General features: G+C 42.0%; 1 protein-coding gene across 12 annotated transcripts in view; it reads left to right on the forward strand.

Annotated features, from left to right (window-relative positions):
• The window catches only part of ATXN1 (ataxin 1), a 372412-nt gene that overhangs the window by 82884 nt on the left and 261771 nt on the right, over window positions 1-27757 (forward strand). For all 12 annotated transcript variants that reach the window (XR_008465091.1, XM_054193108.1, XM_054193098.1 and 9 more), the window contains one exon: window positions 19051-19160. The gene's annotated coding sequence lies outside the window, so the exon portion shown is untranslated. The remainder of the gene's footprint in view (window positions 1-19050; window positions 19161-27757) is intronic.

The raw sequence follows: 27757 nt of genomic DNA on the forward strand, positions 1-27757 counted from the left end.
TTATGTTCAAGATTTTCTTTCGTAATTCTTTTTCCATTCTAGTTTTCTGGAAATTTTAAAATGGCCTTTACATGTTTACTTAGAGATGCATTGAAAATAGCCTTATATACCTTTTTACCCGTATATCATTTCCTTTAGCAGTTTAAAGAAACTAGTGTTCTTGTTGGGTGTGATTATTTTCTTTTTTCCTTTTATTTTTTCCTTCTTTTTTCTGGACTTAAGTAGTCTTTTCTTAAATGAGAAGGTTGTTTTGATTTCTTTTGTTTTCTTTTCTTTCTTTCCCTCTGTCTGTACCCTCCCATGGAATTCTAGTAGCAGAACCAAGATTTTTGTCTCTATAATCATCCATTGTCAACAATGACAAGAGGTGTAATTAGCTTCATAACCAGATTATATCATGAATCACAATCTCTCAAATGTTTAATTCCATTGGCTGTGAGTCCAGACAGCTACCAGTAATTGCCAAGTACATAAATGTTTGCAGGTCTGTTACTGGTTTCCATAAAGTCAAGTAAGACTAATTTGTTAAAAAGTGTTAGTCTTCTGTTTAGGTTTTAAATAGCTCTCTTCCTATAGCAAAGATGATTCAGTCACTCTAAAATCAGCACAGGTGCAAGTATCAGCCTCAGATTTCAACAGGGAAGGATTTTTATTTTTTAAACTTGGTTTGGGGTAAATTCTCACTCTGTGCAAAGTTAAAAGTGCTGCCACGTAGAAGGCAAGGGAGCATGAGAGAACCCAGCTTACTGGATTTGTCTGAACAAGGCTGAGTGAATTGGATAAAGCCTAATGAATTAAACAGGCTTTTGAAAAATCACTGGTATTTTAAATAGCAACTTTGGACTTGGTCGTTCACTCCAGACACTTAAAGTGGTGCGGTAGGCCACTGTTGGAGGCTCTAGCTGTTAAGAATAAGCATCAAATCTTGGTGCCATGGAAATGAACACAAAAGTCCCACCGATCTCAGAAAGGGGCCGTGATTTAACTCAGCATCCAGCTTTTTCCCCTTGCCAAAGCAGACACTAAAACGCAAAGCAATTGCAGGAGAGAGCAAGGGAGAGGAGAGAATTTTCCATGCAAACAGGCATTAATCAAACAAGCCATTTTATAAAGAAAGACATAATAATGAGAGCTTACTCACAGTTAAGGGAATTTTTGTGTCCCAGGGTTTTTCCAGTTTTGCCAGATGCTAAGTCAAAAACAAGGCGGGAGGAGGAAGGAGAAGGCCATAGAAAGAAATATCTTGGCTACTTCTAGGCTGTGCAGCGAATCAAGCCTCTCAAGTTCTTGAACTATTTTTTAAGTATTATACATCCAAAGGGGAATATCAGAAAGAAGCACGGCATTGTAATGAAAGTATAAGTGGACTCAGATCAATGGGAAGTTTGCTGTGATTCTAACAAGCTTTAATTTGCCAAAACCTTGCTTGAACTGCAGTAGTTTCCCTTGTATCCCCACAGTGCAGATGTCTTCAGGAGTAGGAGGGATGCTCCTCCCATTCCACTTTCCTAGAAATGGATGAAAACTTAAAGATTTCTACATGCAGCATCATCCTATCCCCCAGCAGACCTATTTCTCAATTGGAAATTTTCATTTCTCTTTGCAAAAATCTTTTACAATTCCTTGCCGCTGGGGGCAATCTAATACAGATATTGAGGTGGCCAGCGCTGCTTGTGCTTTGCAACCGCAGTCCTGTGGAGTTCGTTAGAGTTCAACCATCTGACTTAAAAGAAAGAAACGATACAGTAAATCCAGATAAAAAAACACATCTACTGTGTTTCAGTAGAAAATGAGAAGATATTTATCTCTGAGTAAGAAGGAAAGATGATAGCGACTTTAAGATTTAAATTGATCCAAGTATATGATGCTAAAGATCCTAAATGGTTTCAAATTGTGGAAGATTATCTTGTAATTTGTATATATTGCTTCTGTAGGCTGCTGAGGAAGCTAATTGCGATACATCCTGTGGTTAAGTTATCATCTTTCTCAATGACTGAAGATCATAATTTTATCTTTAGGTGAGTTTAATGCTATCTGCCTGTTACATTCATTTGTATGCTAGAGCAGTGCTGATGAGCCTCCTGTTGTTCCCTGTACAATTTGTGTCAGCCAACCAGGTTAGTGGAAGATTCACCTCTCTGAAATTACTATATAGGAAACAAGCTCAGCCCCCCAGAGAGCAGCTTTTCTTTTTCTTTCTTTTTTTTTTTTTTTTTTTTGTGTGTGTGTGTGTGGCCAGTGAATAGTGGCTGAGGCTGGATCCAGGCTCTTGGGCTGCATTCATGTAGATTCTGACCTGACTGCACATTTACAAATAACAAAGTATGCGATATCAAAGCAGGTGCTTATTAACTGCACAGCTGTAGTGGAGATGAGATATCCCCATGGCAGGGGGGGGAAGGGCTGGTTGGTTTGTTGAACGGCATTCGCCTTGCTGCAGAGCGACTCCATGACAAGAGGAAAATACACAGGACGACTGCCGAGAAAACGGGATTGCTGCTTACCTCCGTTTGCCCTCACCTCAGCAGCGGGAGCGCTGGCACGTGGAGGAGCAGTCACACACACCGGATTCATTCCAGTCTGATATTTTATTCTTTAACCAGCATACTAAGTACAGATCGGAGAGACTGTCAGGGAAAGTTTTGTTTCCTTAAGTAGAAAGGGTAAATGAAACAGTGGAAGGATTTCTTAATTGTCAAATTGGTTGTGGTTTTTTTTTTTTTTTAATGTAGTCAGTGTGAAAAAAGGAGGGCCCTGTGAGAGACGAGGTGAGTTCTGTGTATGTAGTGTACAGGTGGATGGCTGGGGACTGACGGTAGAGGACAATAGGTTCTTTTGCTACCGTGTTCTCTTTTCCTTTTAAAACTCTCTCATAGCTCTTTTCTAGCACAAATTTGGATCCCTTGCACATGATACTATTTTCTTAGCTTCCTGAAGTGAAAAGGGTGTGGGGAATGATGAAGGAAGATGCACATAAATACAAAAAAAAGGGCAGCAGCAAATGAATTCCAACTATATTACAAAGGCAGGTAGGTTTGCAAAAGAAATACACAACCCAAAACAAACCACAACCAAACCCCAGTACAAACAAAAGAATAATCTAGGTATGTATGGTTGTTTTTTCAAGTACTCATACTTCAGTGTTGTGTTTCTGACTAGCCCAAATGAGACAAGGCAATTCTGTGAAGAGTGCTCTGTAAGTGAAGTCTAAGGAAAAAATGCTAGCATAAAAATAAGAAAATATTTTAGCAGTCTTGCGTGCAGAATCAGTTTATGGGGGAAGCGAAACCAAACCCCCGCATCTGAGTACAGCCTCCAAAAATGTTGAGGAGTATTTAGTTTGGGTTTAGGCCTAACTTCAGGTTGGATGAAGCTCCAGATTGTCTCCCAAAGTTTGCCATTATTCATGTTAATTAAAGGATAGACGTCAGGGCTTGTTGTCTGTATTCAGCAATAGAAGATGAAGTGAAGGAAACTCTTCTCTATGCTCTCCTTAAATAATGCAATCTGATGTCAACGTACTCAAGCAAATATTGCACTTAGAAACTAGGGCAGGAATATTGCTGGGCATCAGGTTGTGATGATTAGGCTGGATAAGAGGCAATTTCCAGTGGAGGTGGCCAGATGTTTGGGCTGCTGGGTCATGAGGTGTGGGCTGGAGATGGATGTGGGAAGAGGGAAGACAACCAAGAGGTGTTAATTCTTGGCACAGATACTAGCTGGGCATGGCACCGCTGTTGGACAATTTGTTGACGGAGTCATGAACCATTTGGGGAGAAAAGATGTCTGATAAAAAACCTGCCCACACGTTTCTGAGCCTCTGAATAGGTTTGGGGTTTTTGTGAATGCCGATGGTGACTTGGCTGTACAACAATTCTCGCTTTTTAAACATCAGAATGTAAGATGGTGCCGCGTTCTGCTAATATGCTCTATGTTAAGTAACCTTTAATAACAACTAACCTTTACAAATGAATAAGTATGCTAACATCTGTGTGAATGACAGCTTCCCACACTGACCAGATCTCCAGGCAGAGGGAGGGAAGCATGGGAGAGAGTGTTGGTCCTCACGAATGGGATACGGTTAGTGTATATGGGTGACCCTGACAGAAGTACGTTATTTGGCTTTGGAAGCTACCTCTGAAATCCAAGTGTCAAGGTTAATCCTGTAAAATGTGAGGTATTATCTGTAAAAATAGAAGCGAGCTATTTCTCAGTTGTGTCCTAGCAGCATTCAAATCCCAGGCCGGACGAAATGGCTGGAGACCGATTTCTAACCAGTTGAAAAGGCTGGATGAGCTTGAGAGTACCATCTCTGCTTGGCCTAGTAAGCTGTACAGTGTTTTCCTACCCACGCAGCATGGTGGCTGCCCCGAGAAGTGACTGGAAGCACCTGTGTTGATTAAAGCAAAAGGCCCAAGCACTTCCCCAACGTGGGAGATCAGGCAATAAAATGGCGGGTATATCTCCAAAGCCGTTGATGACTAGTGCTTGCAAAGGCTTGAGCGAAACCTCGCCGTACGATGTAGCGGGATGGCATGAACTTGCTTCAGAATGAAAACACTTTTGATGTGGCCTTCTCGCTTGCTCACTGTGGCGAGGAGCGGGTCATGAGCTGCCCTTTCGGCTGGGCTCCGCCATTTGGGTTGCGACAGGCCTTGGGCGGCGGTTGGAAGGGAAGGAGGCAGAGCGCCCTGCCTCTGACTTTGCACCACATGTTTCAGAGCGCGGTCGTTCGCTCTCACATTTTACAAAATCAATTTCCATTCTGTCATGGTATTTCACACATTCGCGTTCTGAATAAGTTAGAGAATATTCTACAACTTACAAAAATAACTTTAGTTTTAATTTTTCTTGTTACACGAAGAAACCTATCCATACTTTATCTGTTACAGATGGAAAAACTACATATGGAGAAGTCAGATCTATTAATTAGTTTATAGGCACAAAGTCCCCTTAAAGAGTGCCACAGATCCATGTGTTATTCTTAAGAGCTGTCTGAAGTACTTGCACTGAATAATTTATTTCAATTTAGCCCTGTTTCTGCTGTTAATTATCCAAGATCAGACTTTGCTTTTTGGGATTTTTGTTCTTGTTTTTTTTTTTCTTCACCATTCTCCCCATTTACCTAAATTCACTGAAATGCCCTCTGAGTATATTTCAGCCTGCTGAGGTACTGAAACCATCAACACTCATCGACTGTGCTCTGTCTTTAAGGCGTGATAGGATGATTACTAACTTCTGTTGGTTTTAATCCTTCCGTCGTTTAAATCCTTGGAGAACGAAGAAAAGGGGAGGAAAGTAGGAGAATCGTAAAATCAGCCACATGGGAACCCCGAACAGTATTACTTTTTATTTCATCTTTGAGGACTCTTCCAGGACCCTAGCTAAGAATCTGGCTCTGTTGTGCTAGGAAAAGACGGCCAAACAGCATCTTCCCAGCGTTGTGTAGCTCTCTTGTGTTGGAGAGGGTTAGGGACAGCTGGGCAGCAGCAGGTGGTGGGACCAGGGAGCCCTGATTTCCATGCTCAGTCCTGGTGACTATTCCCTGGATTGAGCAACTTCAGACTCCACTGTGGGATACTTTCAGCGGGTGAGACAAGAAGAGCCAGGGCAATAGTTTGGGAAAGACTTGGGCAAACAGGGGTGAGGTAGAGAGCAGCAGTAGTCTGAGAGTTGTGGTTGTGGATTATTTTATGTGTGAGGTTTTAGTTGGCCTGTTTATAAAATAAAACCAGCAAAATGTATGGTCTGTTTAAACCTTTGTACAGAAATGCAGCAGGATAATGTAATCTTCACCTTCATTGAATTACTGTAAATTTTGCCTGCTAAATTAGAACTGTTCACCTTCTCTATGCAAAAATGCTTTTTCAGCATTTTTGGTGCATCTGCTATTGTGTGGTGTAGCTGCAGTAGCACTTATGGAAAAGCTATCCAGAAAAACTAAATTAAACTCTACTGAAATCTGTGGCTCTTTGTCACTGTATGTTTTATTTTTCTAACATTCCCGTGTGAAATATTGCCACCCCTGTATTAGACAATGTACGCACTGATGGGCACTCCCTATCCCAGAGTGCAGGGCCAGATCTGGTGAGGATCTGCAGGCAGCTGGGGATATTTGCTGTCATTCTCAAGGGCAAAGTGAAGTGACCGATGGGATTGTTGAGAGCACGGGTCGCAACTTTAGCTGTCAGAATGCCTTTTAAAATTTGTCCCTGATTCTAGATAGACAAGAAAAGCAAAGAGGACTGGAGAAAAATGTCCATAACTGTGTCTTTCCCAGAGGGCCTCAAAGGAGAAAGTGACTTTCCCAGAATTAGACAGAGAATCTGAAGCAGCGCTGGACTTTGAACCCAGATCTCTCAGTATGTTGTGGTGAAGACAGAGCATGGAAATGCTTTTGGACAATAAATGGCAAAAAGGGTCAAAAATTCAAAGTAATTCACAGCGGCGTGTAAGAAAATATTTGCAGACGCATCCTCTTACTCATTCTTCTCTGACAGTTAGTACTATGTGTTGCATTTGGGACTCTGTAATAGCTGAAGGATTTATTTAGCTATATATGATTTATTTATTTATTTAGGTAACTCCCTCTGGTACTATTTATGTAGTTGTGCATTTTCATATTCCAGTAAGTCAGTGAAATGCAATGCGCTGATGCACAATTAGAATGTAAGCAAACAAGCATTGTGTTGGGCCCCACTTTTGTTGATTATGTCATGCTTTAATTAAGTTTTCCGTATGTCTTCATACCTCTTGCTGGACGTGAAGGCAGGCAGCAGGCTCTTAATACTGCTGCGATTTGGCACTGGGACTTCTGGGTTACTGCCAGTCCTTGTACACAAAGGCTGTGTTGATAGAGTTGTGATAAGGACTCAGGGGGAGATAAGGGTTATGCTTTGGCCCAATGGCTTGACCTTGCTCTTGTTGAGCCAACAGCAAGAGTCCTATTGATTTCAAAGCGAGTGGGACTCGTTAATACATTTTCATTCTTGAGCGCTGCTTGCAGGCAGATGGGAGGGACTGCTTGTGGTAATGCTGAGTGCAGTTTGTTGATATACAGGTGCCTGTTCTTGCGAGAATCAGTCCTTCTTTTGGCACGGCAGCTTTATGTATCCGTGTTTTGTGTGTGAACACAATGTTTGTCAGGCACTCGTTTGGCAATCCCAGAGACAGAAGTTCTCTGTGTGCTGGGTGTCTGTCTTGGTGGTGCTAATTTACAAGCTATGTTGCGATGCTTGCCTGTGTATCAGAAGGCAAGTCCGAGACACTGGTGAGTGTTCACCAAGCCTGTTAATCCTGTCAGGCTGTAGCCACACAGTTGAGTTTGGTATTCTCATCACCTAAATTCCTAAATGTACTTCTAAGGCACATTCCCTTCTAACGCAAGCTGCCCAAACATCTGTGGCGAGACTAAGGAAAACATGGAGAAAAAGACCCGAAGATGAATATTTCAGCAGAAACGTGGGAAGGAATGCAATGTAGCTCACGCAAAACCTTCTGTAGTGTATGCCATAAATTAACACAATATAAATTTATACATATTTACACCACATAGACTAAAATATATAAATCCTCAATACTCAGCCTTCTGTAGTAGGTGTAAGCAAGCAGTCCATATGTTTAGCTGATTTCTGGGGAGCTCTAGGGAACAAAATGTATCTTTGTGGAACTTTTGATATTAAGGAGATTATAAACTAGGATAATGAGTGCAGATCTCAAAATGCGTTGTCTTTTCTGCAGGCTGAAAACAAGCAGAAATCTCCTGATTTGCTATCTGAGGCTTTAATTCAGCCAGGTGCTAAAATACACATGTAAAATTTAAGAGCATGAATAGTCCTATTGATGTTGAAGGCCTAAAGAGCAATCCACCGCTCGTTGGATTTTCCTGACTTCAGGCTGCATGAGTCTGTTTTCCTCTTGAATTTGTGTACTTTCATTGCAAATACAAGCTTCTAACATCTCATTAGGTACCAGGTGTTTCCTTTTCCATCATTTTGCACTGACTATTCTAGACCAGTAACATGTTAGCCCCCTTATGTACCGCTGTGCAGTGGAGAATTGGATCTCTAACATTTGTTCTGTCTCTGCTTTTTTAAATAAGGAGAGAAAATGTTTTGATATGTTTAAAGTCTGGGACCTGGAGTCCAAATGTCAAGATTCTCTTCCCAACTATACCATCATTTACAGGGATTAAGGGGAACTGCATGATTCAGAAGCAATGTTTTGTGATTTCTACATCTGAAATGTTGGGAAAACTTCCATTTTTACAGAGGTGCTAAGAGAAGGAAAATGAAGGAGAATGAAGGAAAATAGGGAGAAGAAAATGGAAGAATTGTTTGTAAGTTTTGTGACAAACTGTCCTGGCACATGTTCTTTGGCACGAGGACAGTGGGGTTATTTTCAGCCTCTGATTTTGGCCACCTCCTCATACAGGCACCTATGATAGCCCAGATAGTGCCTGGTGAGGGAAAGAAGCCCTTCCAAAGTGCTGTAGAGTTTTCTGGTGCTGTTGTATCAGCATATTCTCCACCTCCCACCAAGGTCCTACTTCCCCAACCAGTAAAAAATGTCTCCAGAAGTATCTCATCAGCCCTGACATCTCCAAGGCGATGATCTACAAAGACATGCTTAGTGTGCATCAGCACAGAGGACTGCAGCCGAGGCTTAGTGGGGACCAAGGTCTTCATGTATTTGTGATGACTGTGTCCTGCTCTGTGGCTCTACTCCTGGGAGAAACTCCTAGTAGAAATGTGAATAAATACCAGCAAAGCTAGAAGAGGCTGGGCTCATGCCAGCCACTGTATGGTGCTAGTTCAAATTTTTTAAAATATCAAAAGCCGTGTTCATTAAGGGAAGAGACAGAACCTGACCTGCTGGGCCATCTCGAAAGGCATGCCAGTGTTTTCTGCAGCTGCATGACTCCTTTGGCAGGGTGGCAAGCAGCAAGCTTCTCATCACCTGTGACTCTCTGCAGTCAGGGATGATGATCCAAGAGCAAGATGTCCCCCTCAGTCACTTCAGTCATAGAGGCAGACGATGGAGGGGATCCTCTTCATAGGTCAGAGCATCCTGCCCTGCCTTTCCTTCCAGGCCATGGAGAAGCCACGAAATGAGTGACCAACAAAGACTACCTTTCCAGCGTACCACAAGAATGCAGCCTTAGTGGGTGTCCTGGTGTGTCATCTCATCCTGATGGAGTGTAGGATAACTGCAGAGAAGCAAAGGCAAATGGACTTTGATGTGGATGATACTGTGAGGAGTACCTGATAGCCAGAAGTTAAGCATCGATTAAATTCTGGGCCTTAAGGGAAAGCAGTAGTTGTGGAAGATCTCAATTTCCACCATTGCAGAAGATGAGCCATGGCCAGTATGCTGGAGAGAGTCACAAGCCTTTTTGTTTGTAAGTGCTAGGAGCCAGTGTCATTTCGCATTGCAACAAATCCAATTGTCTGGGTTGCTGGTGGCCAATCATAGCATATGTGATGACAGCACTGAGTGCTTGCCCCATCACCTCCCAAAATCCTTTTTTTAATTTATTTCCTACTTGTCTGTAGATAAGAACACATTGTTGGACCAATTTATTATGGCTGCACTGTCCGCACAAGCTGAGATGACAAAACGTACTCTCCCGACTGAGAGGACTTGTAGCTTGTTGGGACGAGGCTGGTGACACAGCAGAAGGGAAAACCAAAGTCCTTTTGCACAGACCTCTCCCCTCTTCTTTGCTTATACCCATTAGCTCAGTAAAGCACAAGACATTTCAACAGGGCTGCAAGAAATAAGGCTTGTAGTTGCCTCCCTCCTTTTGTCAGTGTTGAGAAAAGGCACAAACCATTTGCTCTTTCATGAAATATATGGGCACAGGACCTTTAACTGATCATTTTAGTTTTTCTGACTCTTTCTGTGGACATCAGTGCTTTGGTTTAACTGGGAAGGAATCAACTGGAGAGGTAGGAAGACAGTTCGTTCTGATCTTTTGTTTACTTTAGTTCATCATATCTGCAAATTTATATTGGGACAGCCTTGTGCTATCTGAGCAGTCCTGGTTTGGTGGCATCCGCTTTTGACCTCCAGTGACCACTTTTGCTAGCAGTTCCACAGACTTGGAAGTTCTTGCGAGGCAGAGATTTTATCGTTGCCGGTTGAACTGACGAGCTTGCTTTAATGTCAGAGCTTGAATGAGGCATGACTGCTAACCCATTTTGGTAAGAGACTGACCAATAGAAATCAATAAAGAATGCTTATTTACAAGTCATTTTATGAAGTCGGTGATAGGAGTGGATCAGTTTGACATATTGTGTCCAACTGGATGCAATCTCCTTGAAGAAAAGTGAGCAGCACCCAATGAAAATACAAAAGAGAAGGCTAATGTGGTATATCCTTTAAGTGTATTATGGCAAACCAGTTATTTCTTATGAAAGAAAAAAAGAAAGAGTTATCTTTGATGTCACTCCAGGGATACTAATGGAGTCCCAGAGGAATTAATTTCAACCCTGCAGTCTGAAGAGTTATGCTTCCATCTGGCTATATACAGAGGTACTTAGTCTAAGTGTTCTCCTTACTGGAACAAACTCCCCTTGGAGTGCTTCCCATCTGGGCCATAGGGAGAACCCAACATGCAAGTGTGTCCCCATAAATGACACAGCATTAAGTGTCAAAGGATAAGACCCAACAGAATTCAGAAACTCTCCCCCACGTGCGCTTTCCTTCTGCTCCCCATCCCTTGCCAAAAGCCAGTCACAAATGCTTCAGCGTGACTCTGTTACCTGTGTTTTGTTACGATTTGCTGTTCAGTCTTGAGGGAAATTGGTAAGCAGCGTGAGTTTACATGGAAAAAATGTTTTTTACATTTTTCCTTTAGTTGAGTTCCTCCCCTTTGTTTTGCTCTGTACAATTATTACCGTATCGTTTAATTATATTGCCCTTTTTTATCCCTCAGTGCAGACCAAGCATGCTGAAAATGAAAGGCAGCATGTAACCTTCTGAAGTCGCTAATTGTAGTACTGCAGGTGAGCTGAATAACAGACGATTGTAAATTTTGGTCTGAAGTTCTTTGCTGTTTAAATTGGACAACAGCAGGAGAGAGAACAAAAGCTATTTCCTACCTGATGTTCTTGGAAACCCGTTCCCAGTTCTTCGTGGAGGACTGCTGCTGTACTTGAATATATTAAAATAGGGACACATGAATGACATTGATACTCTGCAGTGGAAATAGCTGAGCCTTTTGTAGTCTTTTTACCATTGCATGAGAGTTACGATAATCTGCTTCTCTCTCTAAATGGAAACCCTCCGGGGAAGTTTTGTGTACTCTAAATAGCATCCCTGTATGATCAGAAACTTGGCTTCATGTGCATGTAATGCATAATAGATAAAGATACAAGAATATAAATGCAGATTAGAGGTTATTCAGTCAAGGCAAGCACGTTTAGTGGCGGGGGGTGGGGGGCACATTATAAAAACGTCAAACAATACAGCATTGCTGCTACCCTTTCTGGCAAATCTCCATATTTTGCCAAAACGTTGTTATAATTCTGAGCAGCAAACGGGATCTGTCTCGTAAGTACCTATGTCTAAACCATTTACTCTCCTTATATGTATGCTCAGCAGATAATCACGTTCACTTTTCTCTAGCCTTGTTGCATTGAATTTCATGTAGCTATTTTGAAGTGATCTCAGTGCTGAAAATAGTCTGCCAACAGAGATGGATACAGACTTTCAGAAGAATACTTACATCTTCAAAACAATGCATGAACAATCATTGATTAAACCCATTAGCAGCACTGGGATACAAATAAGTAGCATTACTCTGTTTTCTGTAGTCACTTTGACAGAGAAAAGGCCCTCAGTTTAGCCTCAGCACAAAGAGATAACGCCTCAGCTTTGACTTCAGCAGGGCCAGTGGCTTCTTAGTTGGATAAATAAACTTTTTTTTTTTCTGGTTGTTCAAGAGATGATCAGAGAATTAACTTTGCATTGGGGTTGTCTACATGAAAAAAGCTAGTGTGCATGACGCTGAGATGACAGCATGTGGACTAATTCTTTGTGTAAGTGCTCTGACAATTACCTTTTTAGTGGTGAGATGATGACCCCAAACTGATGCTCTTGCAGAAGCATCTCTGTCTTCTTACTGCTACTACTTCTGTCTTTTTGTGAAAGGGTGTTTTCTTTTTGTTTCTGTAAACTGTATGACAGAAGAATCAACTAGGTACTTTCTGTATGGCCGTGAACATACTGTAGTGAATATGGAGGAATAAAAGTAACTTCCTCTGCTTAGGTGAAAATTATGGTAGTTATTCGAGAAACAGGGGAGGGGGAAGAGGCTTGCTTGTTACTATCCTTCAACACTTCCTGACCCAGTTGACATTTTAGAGGGAACAGGTGGTTACAAGAAGGAACCCCTTCCTATTTCTGGGTGAGAGGCTCTGTCTGTAATAGAAAAAGAAGTTCTTTTATGACCAATTGCAAGGGAACACATTTCCATTCCTGCAGCAACAGCAGACGGATGTGTTTTGTTTGACCCTGAGTACATGATACGGATTCAGGCAAGTAGTGAGCTTGACAGTATTGTCTAGGGAAATCTCACACTAAGCTCCTGTTATGAAATCCTAAGCCTGGAAAAGTGCAAGTCCCGGCAAAAAATGTAACCAAGGACCTGCCTGTATGTGCACAGTGGGCCGGCTGCAGAGAAGTATATAAGTTGCTTTGAGTTTTCTCTGTTTAGAAAACTTCTGTAGTTTGTAATCTCAAGAAGTCTGCTTTCTCTCAGTTGAAATTCTTTTTGGCTTTGTTGGGGAGCTTGCTGCAAGAGAAGACCTAGGCATGTCCACCTCAGAGCTTTGTCCAAATCAGGATCTCATCACAGACTGAATTTCAGATTTTCCTCCATTCTGTAAGAGGCTTTGAATTCCTATTTTTTTTTACCAGTGCTACCATGCTATTAGGCATTGCTGGGTGAAGGGGTACGTTCGTTATCTTTTCCAAGTTTGCATAAACAGCCTTTGGTGGAGCAAGAACAGAAACTTAAACACACATCCCTTGGCACCTGAGCCACTGGCTAAGCTGTCGGTCTGTCCTCTAGTCCCAATAAGCAGTTAAATGTTTTTAAGTAGCTAAACCAAGAGGCTTCAGGAGAGCTCCAGATTCTGCTACCTGGAGCAGAGGCAGAGAATTGAACTGGTGGGAGATTAAAGCAACCTGATAGTTAGGGCCCTTCTCTGCAAGGGGGGAAGTACCTAGGTTCCTCTGCTAGTGAATGCTTATTTGTGCAAAGTAGAGGAGAGTTTGAGGGTACCCCAGCACAGTGACAACAGCTGGGAGGATAGTGGCAAAGGGATGCTCCAAAACATGGGATCTGTTGTTCTTAGCCAGACAAATGCATTATCCAAATTGCTTGGGTAGTTTATAAATGGGGTAATTATGAGTAACTTTCGTGAATAGTTTACCCAAATAAGATACCCATTGCTAGATGAAACTAGCTGGTGAGCTCAACATACATTTGCAAATACTTGGGAATAGTGCAAGCTGCATTCATTGGTGAATTGGATACTTGCTGAATTCCCTGCCTAATTCAGGTCCCATCTCACTTTATGATAATTTTGTGCATGGTAATATTTTGCCCTTCTCCTTCAAAGCAGTTGAAAAATGAAGACAAGAATCCAGAATGGCCTTTAAGGCCCTTCATACATGCAGAGCCTATTGCCACCGCATCTGGGAGGCCAAGTTCTGCCTTCAAGCACAGTTCTTTCTGGCCTCTATAGGAGTCTAGGACTTGTATCTTGGAGAAGAATTTACCAGTGAATAACCACCTCAGTCGTGCCCCCTGAGGTTACATAGATGTAGGCACCATAAATTATGTCTTCATAGAAAACCAGGAGCAGACAGATGAATGCTAGCTGGATTCACCACCCAGAGAGGCAGGACAAGAGTAGGGTAAGTTCCAGTTAAGAGGCTCTTGGCACCAGCACAGTCTTGAATGATGAATTCAATTATGGAAGCAGGGTTTAATCATACGAGTGTAATCACCGTGTGCTTAAATCGATTTTGAAGGTAGAACTTTAGCTTCTAGGTCTTGTTGGAAATTTTCTAAAGAACCTACCACTCTGAGCTACTGCCAGTTTGTCTATTGTGTGCATATACAAAAATCTCATTTTGAATCTCGATAAGCTCTTGGCTTTAATAACGTCTCAAGACTGCAAGTTTCATAGCTTATTTATCATGCACTGAATAAAAAAAAATTCCTTTTGTTGTTGGTAAATTCACTGCCTTTCAGTTTCCTTGAGTATCAGCTTGTTTTGTATTGTCTGAGCAGATAAAGGGGAACACCCCACTTAACCTCTCAACATCATTCTCTGCTCCCTTTTCAAGTAATTTTTGTATGCCTGTAATACTGTATAACTAGTATAAATGCTACCTTTTAAAAGAAAATAATGCAATCTCTCAGTATCCATATAATGAACTATCTCTGTTACATTCCACTGCCTAATAGCGTTGTGGTTTTCTCCATTGAGGGATGCCTTATTCCATCGTTCTGACAAACTGCTGTTTTCTTGTAGCAAAATTGTTCAACATAGTGTTTTTACTGTTTTGTCAATAAGCAAAGGAAATAAAAACCTTATGGGATTTGAACATGAACATTCACACTCCGTATGTGAGCAGCGTTTGAATTGGAGTGTGGTGGGGAAGCAGAGCGTAGTATGCAACCTGTTTACTGAAGCACGTGCCAGCAAGTGAGATTTCATTCCCATTTGGTAGGATCTCACTTCGGGCCCATTTTCTCTCTCCTTTCCTTTCCACTGCTCCTTCACAGGATCTGATACTAGCAGCTTTTCTGTTTTAATTGCTGTTTTCAGACTGAAATGTTTTTTTTTTTTTTTTTTTTTTAATGTGCTCATCCTAACAGTGGACTTACAAGATGAAATTATGTGGTATCTGCTGTAGCAAAATGTTTCTAGTAGGACCTGCCGTTCCCTGGGGCATTGTCAGGCAACTGGGAGCTCAGTAGAAGGAAAAAGTGGATCTGTCTATGAGCAGATCTCTCTGAATTGGGATCTCTCTGAATTTAGGCCATGTCTACAACCAAATTTCAGCTTTTTGATGATGAATTAATGAATGGTATAAAAGCGTGACTTGAATGGAGCTACTCATTTTTTTCTAATCACACGAAGAGACAACTGAATGCAGGAAATTTGAAGCTGATTTAAGCGACGCAGCCTTATATAATACATCTTAAGGCTGTGGAAGGCATTGCCACAAGCTGTCTACAGATGCTTCTGAGGATGAAAAGACCATCCAGAACTGTTTTAGATAAGATTCAAACTGTTTCAGAGGACCGTGAGTTCAAAATGGAATAAGCCTTTCATTGATTAGCCACTGTTCCTATGCACTAATTAATCATTAACTGACCACTTCAGGTAATATTGCATACTTGTTTCTGGCCACTCATTGGAAGCATGAATAAAATTAATTTTATGCCAGTTCTCTGATATGATGCTGCAATTTCTGTGTTTGCTATCAATTGTGAGTTTAGACAGGTTCAAATTATGTTAATTAGTCTATTTTGATGTCAGTGTTCCCTATCTGTTGAGGCTGACACAGCTCCACCCACCTATTAATGAATATGTTAATTAAATCCTATTAGGCACCTAAATATGGCGCCAGAGCCAGGGAAGTAGTGACAGCTGATGGCCCTTCGGGGTACAAATGGTTTCTCACTATGATCAATATTCTCCACTGCTGAAAATGCTCCTTATTTTTTTGGACTTCCACTCGCTTAACTCTCCTTCCGGCGGTTGTTTACAGTACTGAAAGTGCAAGCGAGAGTTCAAACAGGGTAGCCTTAAAAGCTGCCTTAATGACATCTGTAGAAAAATCATCTAGCTCAGCTTTCATCTTCAGACAGAAGGTCAGAGTTCACAGATTTTGTTGTTAGGCGGCTTCCATTTCGACCCCCGCCCCATCTAGCCAGTGGGTTAAAAGGCTGCTTAAAGTACCCAGTTTCTTTCTTGATGCATCAGAAGTCCCAGATACTCGAGGGATCAAGAAAAGTACAAAACCAACGTTTCGGCACTCTCAGTTCCAGATGGATCCGTTTTCTAATGCTGCTTATTTCAACTTCACGGGTGGAACAAGCCCTGTTTGGAAGCAGTGTTTTATGCTTGGCTCGGAGAGGGACAGGCAGGGTTTGGGGTTAACGCGGTTCCATCAAGAGACTTCTGGGTGGGCTTTGGCTTAGCACACCACAGGCGCGCTCACAGCCAGTAGAAGGTGGGTAATCCTTTGGGTTGCCGCCTCTCCAGCCACATGGTCCTGTTTCTGCTGGGCAGAGCTGCATTCCCTCTGACTGGAAGAAGCATGCAAAAGCTTGTGAGGTGGTGCAGGGAAAGGAGGCCGTAGCACACATCATTTTCCCCTTTCACCAAAGTCACAAAAACCAATATAGCCAGAGCAGGATGGGCATCATTCTGACCAGAAGCTGTGTGTGGGAATCTTACATCATAGCATCTAAGTCTTCGGTGATCTCATGGAAAAGTTTCCCAACATATTCATATGAGTTGGACTCAGAATTTCTGTTTTCAGAGAAGTCTTTGGTACACTGGAGTTGAAGACCCACTGACAGAGAGATGTAAACTAAATTTTTATCCCTGTTACAATAAATCTGGTTTTTCAAGAATACTGCACACGCAATACAGAGCTCCGGTAACTTCATCTCTAGGAACCCCTATGTAAAGTCGCACACACGCCATGTGTAGCAAACCAGCCTCACCCACCTGTGGGTCTCAGAATGCTTCTCTCTGCTTTATGCTTCCTTCATGCACTCAGTTTTTAATACCTATTAAGACTCTAAATTTGTATAGCTGTGAAAAAGTCTATGGAGCTTTCTCAGGACTTATTGCTGTATGACTGGGATATTCTGGCACAAGTGAGAAACATACCTTCAAAATGGTATTTGTAGGAGATATAAAATAGTTTTCCTGGATGTTCCTCTATAGGAAAGTTGTAGGACTGGCAGCACTGCAGTTGTTTACTCATTACAAGCTACAGTACTTGACTGTGTTTAGTGTTGGTCAGTATTAGCCTGAAGCAACCACTCTGTCATGGGAGAAGAGGTGTTAATTCCTTTTCTGTGCCACAGCAGCCCAGGCTTTGAACAAAGACACTGTGTACACTGAACTGTGGAAGCTTACAGGCTTCTAATTAGATATTACACTATTGACAGTGATTTGTGGGGGAGGGGTTTGTTATCTGGTTCAGATGAAACCAACCTGTAAATGCAAAAGTTAATTGGTGACTGAGAAAAGGACCCAGATATGTGAGTTTTTAAAGTGTTTTGGTGGACCTGATGGACACAGGAGTTTTGGTCATTTTGTGTAGAGCTGACCTTATGTCTGAACTGACAGCTAAAGGCGAAGGAGCTGCAGATCCATAATTACTCCAACATGAAATAAGAAAAATGATTCATTCAGGACACTTGGAAGCCAAGGAGTGCCAGTGAAAGAAGCCAGGCTTTCTTGGCTGATGTAGGCGTATTAATCGAGGAAGATATGTTTGCTTTAGGGCATGACTAGTCAAACTTCAAGCAACACATGATTTCTCATTTGGAGGAGAGAAGGGACGGCATTAAACATTTTCACAGAGGACAATGGAAACCCTTATACCTGTTTCAGACCGCTGCGGTATTGTTTAGAGCAGGGAAACTTAAAGACCTTGTTATATCTAAATACTCTTGATGTTAATCTCTGGGACATTCCCTGCGGGAGATACCTTTAGTGCCAAGGAGGAGGCAGTGATTTCAAGATTTTGGCTAAATAGACCTATCTGGGCAAAGAGACTGGAAAAGGACAGAGGATGAGATGTTTGCAGTACTAGGAGGAGCATGGAGCCTGGGAGTCTCGTGTGGATTACAGCAGAAATAGGACTTTAATTATCCGGCAAATATGTGGGCAAAAATTGTAATACTTTGTGGTTAAAACAGCAAAGCAGATTGGAAGAAAACTGTATGTTGCTCTTTAGAGAAACTGGTGGGATGGCGTAGTTTCCTTACATACTGATCAGTTCTTGTTTAGGTTCAGATTTTGCCTTAAGATGCATTTAAAGCAAAAGGCATCAGTCAGGCTGTGGCGTTGAGTCAAGAAAGATGCAGCAGTCTGAATACCTGAGCAAGGACTTCAACGTTTCACCTTTTCTTCAGGAGAGGAAGAGAATGAGTGAATATAGATCAGGTGACCAGCAGCAGCCAAGCATTGCCAAAGCCAAATTATACGCAGTGGGGATCTACCTGATAAAGAAAGGCTGTAGCGCACTATTTGTACATAGCATAGAATCTCACAAAGGCAAATGTTAATTCACTTGGTTATTTTTTTTATTGTGACTAAGAAGTTCCAGACCAGCTGATGGCTCTGTTCACAGAGACAGTTTTACAATACCTCTGACCACATTTGAAGTTTTTTAAAAGAATGCATATAAAATCCTAGAGACATGTCCAGTCATTGCATTTTTCATGTGGGGTAAGTTGTAAAGCCAGAAAAGGGTGAAATTGTTAAGATGTTCCAAACTGAATAATAAAAATATTCTGAAAGAGAGATCTGTATTAACCGAGAACGTGAGAATTTTCATTTCCATCTATAAGGATGTGGATATTCTCCATATCCAGTTTTGTATGTCCTGTTGAATCAGCTGTGTAGGCAGTTATATCTTGGAGAAGTCTTTGTAATGCGTTTCTCTTTGCAGCCAATCTTATATCCTTAATGAAGTCTTCTAAAAGGGAAAGAAGAATTTGAGATGAATGAAAAGAGCTGCTCAGCCCTTTCTGTATAAGAAGAAGTCTATAACATACTCCCCGTGTGTGGCTCATCCTGTAAAATACGGCTGTTGTAAAAACTGTGTTTGCATCAGATAATCCAATAATCCACCTATTCTGAAAAGAGTTGCTGTGAGATTTTTAACAGAGATGTTGGTATGAGTCTTGAAGAGGAGATTCAGGCAAAAGATTGTCAGATGCTAAGGGTGCTCATGTTGAAAACAAAACCTGTATTTTGTGTCTCTCTCTTTTAGATTCGGCAAAAAGTTTGGATGCACGCAAAACTGCAGAGTCTTTGTAAATTTATCGTCTTGAGTCTTGGAGCTTCTGTTCAACAAAAAGCCAGATTTATACGCGTATAGAGGTAGGTCAGAATCATTTTTGTGACTTCTTTGGAGTGTGTCTGGGAATCTGGGTGGTGAGACTCTCCAAAGCCCTTAAAGAAGTATTTATTAGTAAGGAAAGCAACATTTCCAAATGGAATGAGTTATGCTCCATTTCTCTTTGTCTCCAGAAACCACTTCCTTTCCTGAAAGCATCAAAACAGCCAAAAGGCACTAGTGACCAAACAACATAATTACAAGTAGAAATAATTACACAAATTAGCCTTCTGAGACCAGTTGTAGACATGAGGAATACATTTGAAGTTAAGGTCTATATTCCCAAAGTTCGGATATGTTTGAGTTTCTGGTTTTGGCATAGGCTTGTCCTACTTCCAACTAACTAGTTTGCTGGTGTTTTCTTTGGATATTTTTCCTGAGTGGGCTTTTTCACTGTGACTCATGCAGGATAAAGCAACTAGTTTGGAGTCTGTGAAAGCAGGCTTCCGGAAGAGTACCAAGTCAAACTGTATAAATCCTAGACATACTAAAGGTCTGTTGTCTTTGAAGACCCATATAGCCATTCTCCAGATGGAGCAGTGCCTGCAACTCACAATCGATTCTTTTTTTTTTTCCTTTTTTTTTTTTGTGGTCCAATTAGCGAATATATTGTGTGCGTTGCAGAGGAGCGCTGGTTGGAAAAGAACTGGGAGAAATGCGGTTCAGTGGTTAAACGAGAAATTAATCCGGAAGGTGGGAAAACTGAATTTTTTTAAAAAATCCCATTGAAGCGATTTTGAGTTGTTGGGGTTTTTCTTTTTTCAGTTAGCAGGAGAAATTTATGGTGGCAGGCGGAACGACCTCATAAATGAACATTTTATTGCTGGGCAAAATGGAGTCATTCCATTAGCTTCTGATGCGCTGGCCTGACTTTGTGTTATTCTAAATGGTGAACGCCATACCAAAACTTTTTTCAGGCCTTTTCGTTGTTAGGTAGGGATCGGATATGCCTCTCAGTTGTTTCATCAAGAAAATATTACTGATGTTTTAAATTTTCACTTACAACTAAGTAGCTGCTAGGCTTCGGTCCTGCTATAAGCATCTCTTAAATTTACTAATGAGATGCTAAAACACAGAATCAAATTACATTTAGGTAATGTGGTTTTGGGGAGGAAAAATGTGTTTGCTTTTATTAATAATATATTGATGTATTGTTTGTAGCCAAGCAAAGGCTGTAGAAAACATTGGTGATTTTATTGCACTCTGCCTCCAAACCCACCAATGACGTAGCCGTTAGGCTATGAAATTTCCCCTTTATTTTGAAAATATATCATCCCCCTCTCACTGAGCATGGGATAATCAGGAGTGTCATGGTTTCTGCATTTGTTGGTATTCTCATCATTTTGGAAAGCCCCCTGCTAGTTACTTGAAGGCCTTCTAGCAGTGCATGTCCACTGGAGGAAGAGACCACACCAGTTGGAAGCGATCCTTGGAGTCTTTGTTGCATTCTCCTTAAAGCTTGTGCCATCTGGGACTGTGCAACAGGGGGAGAAAAGCACTGATTTTAAAAGTGGGGGGGAAAAAAGACAATTTCTAGGTCTCATCATTCTGGTGAAAAAGCACTGAAATGTAATGACCCTGAGGCTTTTGCAGGGGGCAAAATGTCAAGAACTTGAAAAAAGCCCCAAACCTCTCCTGATTTAAACCAGTCTCATTATTTGAGGCAGAGTGTAGCTCATGATTGTTGAGTGCTTCAGATTAGTCGTTCTGAGGTTTTCTAGGTTGTATTTTTTGGTTGTATTTATGTGATGAAATACTGTATAGTTTGTTGGGGCTTTTGGAGGTGGGAGGGTTGTGTTGTTTACATGCCGTGGATTGATTTCGAACAGTTTCCCAGAGAATATTCAATATCCGAAATTTCAGCTGGGTTGATTAGCTGTGAATGCTTGCATATGCTGCGTGGCATTGTTCCAGTGCCTGGATTCAATGAGCATAACAACTTTGGCAGTCCAGATTTTGTAAAGTACTCATGGCGTCTGGAAGGCACCAGGTTCCTTCAGCTCCTATTGGCAAAGACAGAGGGATAGGTCCTGTTCAGGGGCCTGGATGGAGGAGGATATAAGGAAACTAATGACGCTTCCCTCTTCTTTCTCAGGTAGCTGTACAAGCTCTCCTAAATACAGGTTCTTTTATGGCCTGGGGAATACCTTCAGCAGCAAAAGGGGTTGGTCCTGCCACTCGCTGCTTTTTTCCAGGGCTTACTCAGCTGTCAGAGGTGATGCTCTAAGTGAATTTAAGCAATGGGAAGGGGTGGAACTAGGGAGAAATGCTATAATAAACACAGTACACTTCTGCAGATAGAGATTATACTTCAAACCCTTTAAGCACATGTTATTCTTTGAACACAGAGGGCTGCATTTGTTTAATTTTTTTACTGTCACACTTTGGTGTGATTGGCAGCATATCTCGTGAGAAGAGTGTGAGAGAATAACAGCCAGGGAGAGGTTTGGTGGGTCAGAAGAGTAGGCAAGCAAAGCTGTCCAGCATATGGAAGTCTGCGGTGTCACAGCACGCAGCCTGGGACGGGCTCTGCTGTCTTGACTTCCCAGAAATCGAAAAATCAGTGTCATTCCTTCAGTCCAACCAAACAGACGTTTGGCCCAGACGGATGGGACCTAACCATTGTAATCAGACTATTTGTGGATGTATTTTCTTTTTTAGGGGTTACAAGCGTATGTGTTGAGACAGGGTCTAAATGGCAAGTAAATGTGCTCTAAGAGGGGGCAACCGAGAGCTTCTTATTAGAATCCACAATGTTCTCCTTATTTCAGTGCAGAGCTAGCTGCATTTTCTTTTGTTCTTTCAACAGGTTAGTAATTACTGTTGCAGTAATTAGGCTTGATGGAGAGTATATAAGACGATAAATGGTTATTCTGTGCAGTAGTGGGGGATATTTGGTGCCAAGCTTATTATTTTCAGTCAAAGCTAATTATCTCTATTATAATACATGACTCTCTTTCTTGAATTATGAGTGGGAAACTGCTGAATAGATTTTTTTTTTTCAAAGTGCCCTGAACCATGGAGAGAAATGAAAATTAAAAACAATGAAAAGCTTGTTAGACAATGAGAAGACTCATCTGTAAAGCTATTTCTGACAGATTTTTTTTTTCCTCTCTCTCATCTCCGGTTATATAAATATCAAATGCTTATCACGAAATGAATTGTTGCATTACGCATGGTAGGGGTATAAAAGTTCAGTTCAGAGATCAGAGACACCGCCTGGAATCCGGTGGATGGCCAGCAGTGAGCTGCGTAGGGTGCGATGGCGCTGGCCGCAGGGAGCGGCGATGCTGCTGACCCTGCCACGCAGCTGCGCTGTGCCCGCAGCCTGGCCCATCTCCAAAATAGTGAGGTGATCAAGGGATTTACACATGTTCCTCTCAAGCGCCTTTGAAAAATATTGGCTGCCCAGAATAGGCATCTGTTTTGCTTGTATTTAGGGCCTGCCCTGGAAATTTGGACAGGGAAGCAATGTCAGAAGGGATTATACCCTCTGGCTGGCTCACCTCGAGTGATAAGGTCAGCAGAGGGAGCGCGACTTTGATTAGTCGGGTTTGTCTACTCTGCAGATGCTACCTCATCGTTTATTAATAATGCTGTCATCCCCTCCTCCGCTTACATCATGGTTTCAATTTGTAGCGGTGACAGGGCTGATCACCTTTCGAGTCTTGGCCGGCTCACGCCGTACCCTGGGTTTGCTTTGCCCCATGCGTCTGAATCACGCTGTAACTTGACTCTCTGACTGGTGAAACGTGTAGTAGCGCAGCAGTTCACTGCCAGCCATGCCGGCCGCAGCTCAGCCCCGACCTCACCCCTGAATCTCCTTTCCGCGGGAATCGGGGTGGGAGGAGGTGGTGCACGACCACGCTTCGTCTTGACGCGCCGACAGCCTCTGCTGGCGTGGGCAGCGGGGACCCGAGAGATGGGAATCGCTCCCGGGCTCCGTCCCTGCTCGCGAAGCGGTCACTGAAATACCCTTATCGGGCCCTGTAGGGTGATTGATGGGGCAATGGGAAAGGCAGCTGTTTGCTGTTGAATGTAAATACTCCTGTGCTTAGGAAGGCGCGAGGTGGGGGGAAGCTTCTGCTGCTTCCTTCTTTCCATATATATTTTTCCTGATTTTTAAAAATTGTGATTTTTAGTTGAATTTAGCTCCCTACAGAAGAGAATCAGTAAAGCTTTCCTGCGTGTTTACAAGGCAGCTTTCCTTAGAAATTCCGTGGAGTGCATTTCCATGTGCTACACAACAGATGTTTGAAGCTGATCAGTGTCATGTGTTGCATTTTGCGGTACTTTAATACGTGCTTTTGAGAGATAAGCAGTACAAAGAGGAACCGAGTTACTAAGATGGATAAAATTTTCACAGCGCTAGTATTTGCCTGTCTTTGGTTACTGCCAGTAAAACCACATCAAACTATCACTGCGCTGCTTATCTGCAGTCTGTGCTAAAAGTCGCCTGACTCCCGTCGGAAATTCCATCCTTTACCTTCACACTAATTTTTCCAGCAGTCCTTTGCACCACACAAAAGCTCTGTTTATACCTCTCCAAATCAGATTTTCTCAGTTTTCTCTGGTACTGCTGTTCTTATACAGAGGTGGTGTAAGTGGTCTGCTATTTTGATGACATAGGTATTATTTATTTAAATTTATGGTGCAATACAAATTATCTTTCTCAATTTAAGCCTGATCTTGTGAACTCTGTACAGGGAACTTACCCTGGAGATCATTTCTAAGTCTGATATTAAGTTCATCACTGTACTGTCCCAAATCGTAGTTCAGGTTGGTGATGGTGTTTCAAGAGCTGCCTCTCAGGGGTGACTAAGCAGAGCCATAGCAAAGATACCTTACTAATTCCAATTCCTGCGGTCACTGAAAGTCCAATGTGATGAAAATGAAAGGTGTTTTCCACCAAACTGCTTATAGATCCTATTAGGCAATAGCCGTGTATTCAATAAGAGTGGCAGACAATTAAAAAAAAATAATAAAAGCAGACACTATTCAAAGGTGTTATTTCAGATTTTTTCATAATGTCATTGTCAATTAAGGTAGTCACTGGGTGAGGAAGAGTTCACATGTATTAGCAGTTGATAATGGTTATTTGCATGAAACAGGATTGTAAGATAGGGCCCTAGACTAGTTGTAGGCTAATAGAAGCTGTGTAAGGGCTACCAAGAAGGCAATAATATGTAAAGTTAAGGCAACACATTCAAATACTTTAAATTGCATCTAAATAGGGATATTAAAATATTTCTCTGAGATGCAGGAAAAGCATAAGCCTCTTGACTTTCACAAGGCAAATATACCTATAGCTCAAATAAATGACAATAGAGACAGTTTTCACATAATCAAATCAAATGTGTATCACACACTCCTTCGTTCCTTGGTCTGAGAATTCAAAATTTAGTAGCTAACAAGTAAATATCGTAAAACATAGCATTAGCTGATTAGATCTGGCAAGAAGCAAAACTCCAGACTAGAAACGTGCAGTACCAGAGAGCAGGAAAATCCATTAAACATACACAACAGTAACTCATAACGATAATCTTGTATAGATGTGTCTGTAAACTATAACTCAAAAAGCCAAACTAACCCATTTACAGCCGCAGACATCTCAACAGAATAGCTTTAGATGCTGTTAGCCTGTTTTTGTTTTATATCTCTTTTTCATAGCTGCAACTTAACTGTTTTAAAGTGTATCTCTGTGGGAATTGATGGATTTTATTATGTACATTTCTGTACTATAAGAACGAGAATGATCGATTTTGTTTATGCTGGTTGTTGTTTGTTTGGCTGCGTGACAAGGTTGCTATCAACAGAAGGGATGAAGCATGAGGTAATGACTACAACTTAAATGAGAACGCTTGTCATACCTGCTTTTTGCTTAGAGTGATCAGCAAGTATCAGGGCATAGTCAAATGCCATGTGTGTTTTCTTTCATGTTTACAAACTGGCAAGTCTAATGGAAGGTAATCTTTGACATTTCTTAACAGTCTCCTTCACCCCTGAAATCAAAGCTACTAGTATTGTGCTAAATTACTTAGGATATACTGAGAGTTTAAGAGAAATGTCCTGTGAACTAAGCACAGAGACCATTTCTTATAAAAGGATTTTAATTTTTTTAATTTATTTATAATCTGGAAGAAATTAAAGTTCAGCCTTCTACGTATTCCCCTTGGTGAAGCCATGCTGACTACTCCTGATGATTTGCTTGTCCTGAATGTGCCTGGAAATGGTCTCCAGGATTAGCTGCTCCATCACCTTCTCAGGCTCAAAGTGAGGCTGACCAGCCTGTAGTTCTTTCGGTGCTCCTTCTTGACCTTCTTGAAGACAGGAGTGACATTTGCTTTCCCCCCGTCTTTGGGCACTTCTCCCAGTCATCGTGATTGGACAAAGATAATTATTGAGCATGGTCTTGCAATGACATCTGCCAGCTCCCTCAGCACTCATATGTGCATCCTGTCGTAGCCCGTGGACCAGTTTTATATGTCCAGTTTGCTTAAGCATTCCCTGACCTGATCCTCTTCCAGCAAGGGTACATCTTTGTTGTTCCAGCCTTTCCCCCTGGTCTCTTGGACCTGGGATTCCTGAAGGCCGGTCTTGTTCTGAGACAAAGGCAGCATTCAGTACTTCAGCCTTTCCCACGTCCTGTATCACCAGGTCCCCAGTCTTGTAAAAAATAGGCCCACATTTTCCCTAGCCCTCCTTTTGTCACCTATGTACTTATAGAAACCCTTCTTGTTGCCTTTGACATCCCTCACTAGTTTCAGTTGCATTTGGGCTTTGTCTTTCCTAGCTTTGTCCCCCAGATGTTCGGAAAATGTCTCCGTATTCCTCCCAGGTTACCCATTCTTGCCTCCACCCTCTGTATGCTTCCTTTTTTGTGTTTGAGTTGGGCTAGGACCTATTTGTTCATCCATACAGGCCTTCTGGCATTTTTGGAAATCGTTGGGGTGGGCCACTCTTGAGCTTGGAGGAAATGATCCTTGAATATTATCCAGCTTTCTTGGGCCCCCCTTCCCTCTAGGACCTTATCCCATGGGACTTCTCTGAGCAGATCTTTGAAGACGCCATCTTGAAGATCCACCATCTCATGGGCTCTTCAGCCAAGTCTGACTTTGATCTTCACATCCCCAATGAGTCCCTCTTTGTTGGTGAGTATGAGGTCCAGCAGAGCATTTCTCTTCATTGGCTCTTCTATCACTTAGGGGAGGAAGTTGTCATTCATGCTCTCCCGGAACCTCCTGGATTACTTACTGTCCTGCAGTGTTGTCCCTCCAGCAGATATTGGGGTGGTTGAAGTCCCTCATGAGGACCAGGGCCTGCAAATGTGATGATACTGTATAAAGTTGCTTATACTGCTAGGGCAATCTGATGAGGGAAAGGTGCTATACTGATGACAGAGAATATTTATGTTAGTCCAGAACTGTGGAAACATGTTCTGTCTTGCATATTGCTCTGCCATCTGAAAAGGTTACTACTAATATCCCTCTCCTAGCTGGAGACTTATTACCCACACTAGAGATTACTGTCCCCTCTGACCTGTGGCTCAGCATCATGGGGGCACTCATAAACCTGCTGAAGTCTCGTAAACCCATTCAAGTCAGGATAAACTGAGTGAACACAGACTAAATATTGAAGCACCTTAAGTCAACTTCACTCATTTTGCCTGAAGCACACTCCCTCATGAGCAGGTCAGCTTGCTGTAACCTCTGGCAAGGGTTAGAGGCAGCTGGAAAGATCATTTTCTTCAACTGGCATAGCTAGATCTGAAAAGGGCCTTCTATCTTTGGCTTTTTTCCACTCTAGACATACTCTGCATATGACTAATTTGGTTTTTAAAAGAAACCCACAGAATGCTTACCCAAAGAATTCTGCTGCCGCAGCATTCCTGCTAAGAGGGAGAATGAGCTACAGTCTTGTTTTGGACTGGGAGGTGAGAAATCTGATGGTATTTGGAATTATTGGTCTAACCTGGAGAGAAGCAGCCAGTCAAGAATTGTACAAAACATGAGAGAAATGCTGCTCGGAGATGAGGTCTGCAATATCCACTGGGCATTAACTTGTAGCCCTGAACCTGCCCGAGCGTTGAACAGTGGAATCATGAGGAAGAGCCACCATTTGAGGAAGGCAGAAAATAGAAAAAGAGAGAAATACTGAATAAACTGGAGTCTGTCAAATACAAACATCAGAGGACAAATGCTTTGTGAAAAGGTCTTAAGCTTTTGTTTTTGTCTTTGACTGACAAAAGATTTTAATAAGGTGCCATCATGACTTAAAAACTTTATTGCTGGACCCACATGGACCATAAGTGCTAGTTTCTTCTTCTCGGCTAGCTGCAATTTGCTGTCAGTTGCCTAAAGTTCTTATAAAGTTTATGCAAGTTTTAATTCAAGAAAGACGTGGGCTCCTTTGGTGGGACCACATCACAAGCAGGGTTGGTAGAACTAGGCTCAGCTGAAGGAGAACTCCTCCTCGTGTCAAGGCAACACCTGGCACTGCTGTACCAATGGCTGGATGAACAGGAGCTACCTGAGGAGTCTGCAACATCTAGTGTAAAGAGCCAAACTCCTCTGGCAGTTCA

The sequence above is a fragment of the Rissa tridactyla genome, chromosome 2 (assembly GCF_028500815.1).
Source record: "Rissa tridactyla isolate bRisTri1 chromosome 2, bRisTri1.patW.cur.20221130, whole genome shotgun sequence".
Classification (NCBI taxonomy): domain Eukaryota; kingdom Metazoa; phylum Chordata; class Aves; order Charadriiformes; family Laridae; genus Rissa; species Rissa tridactyla.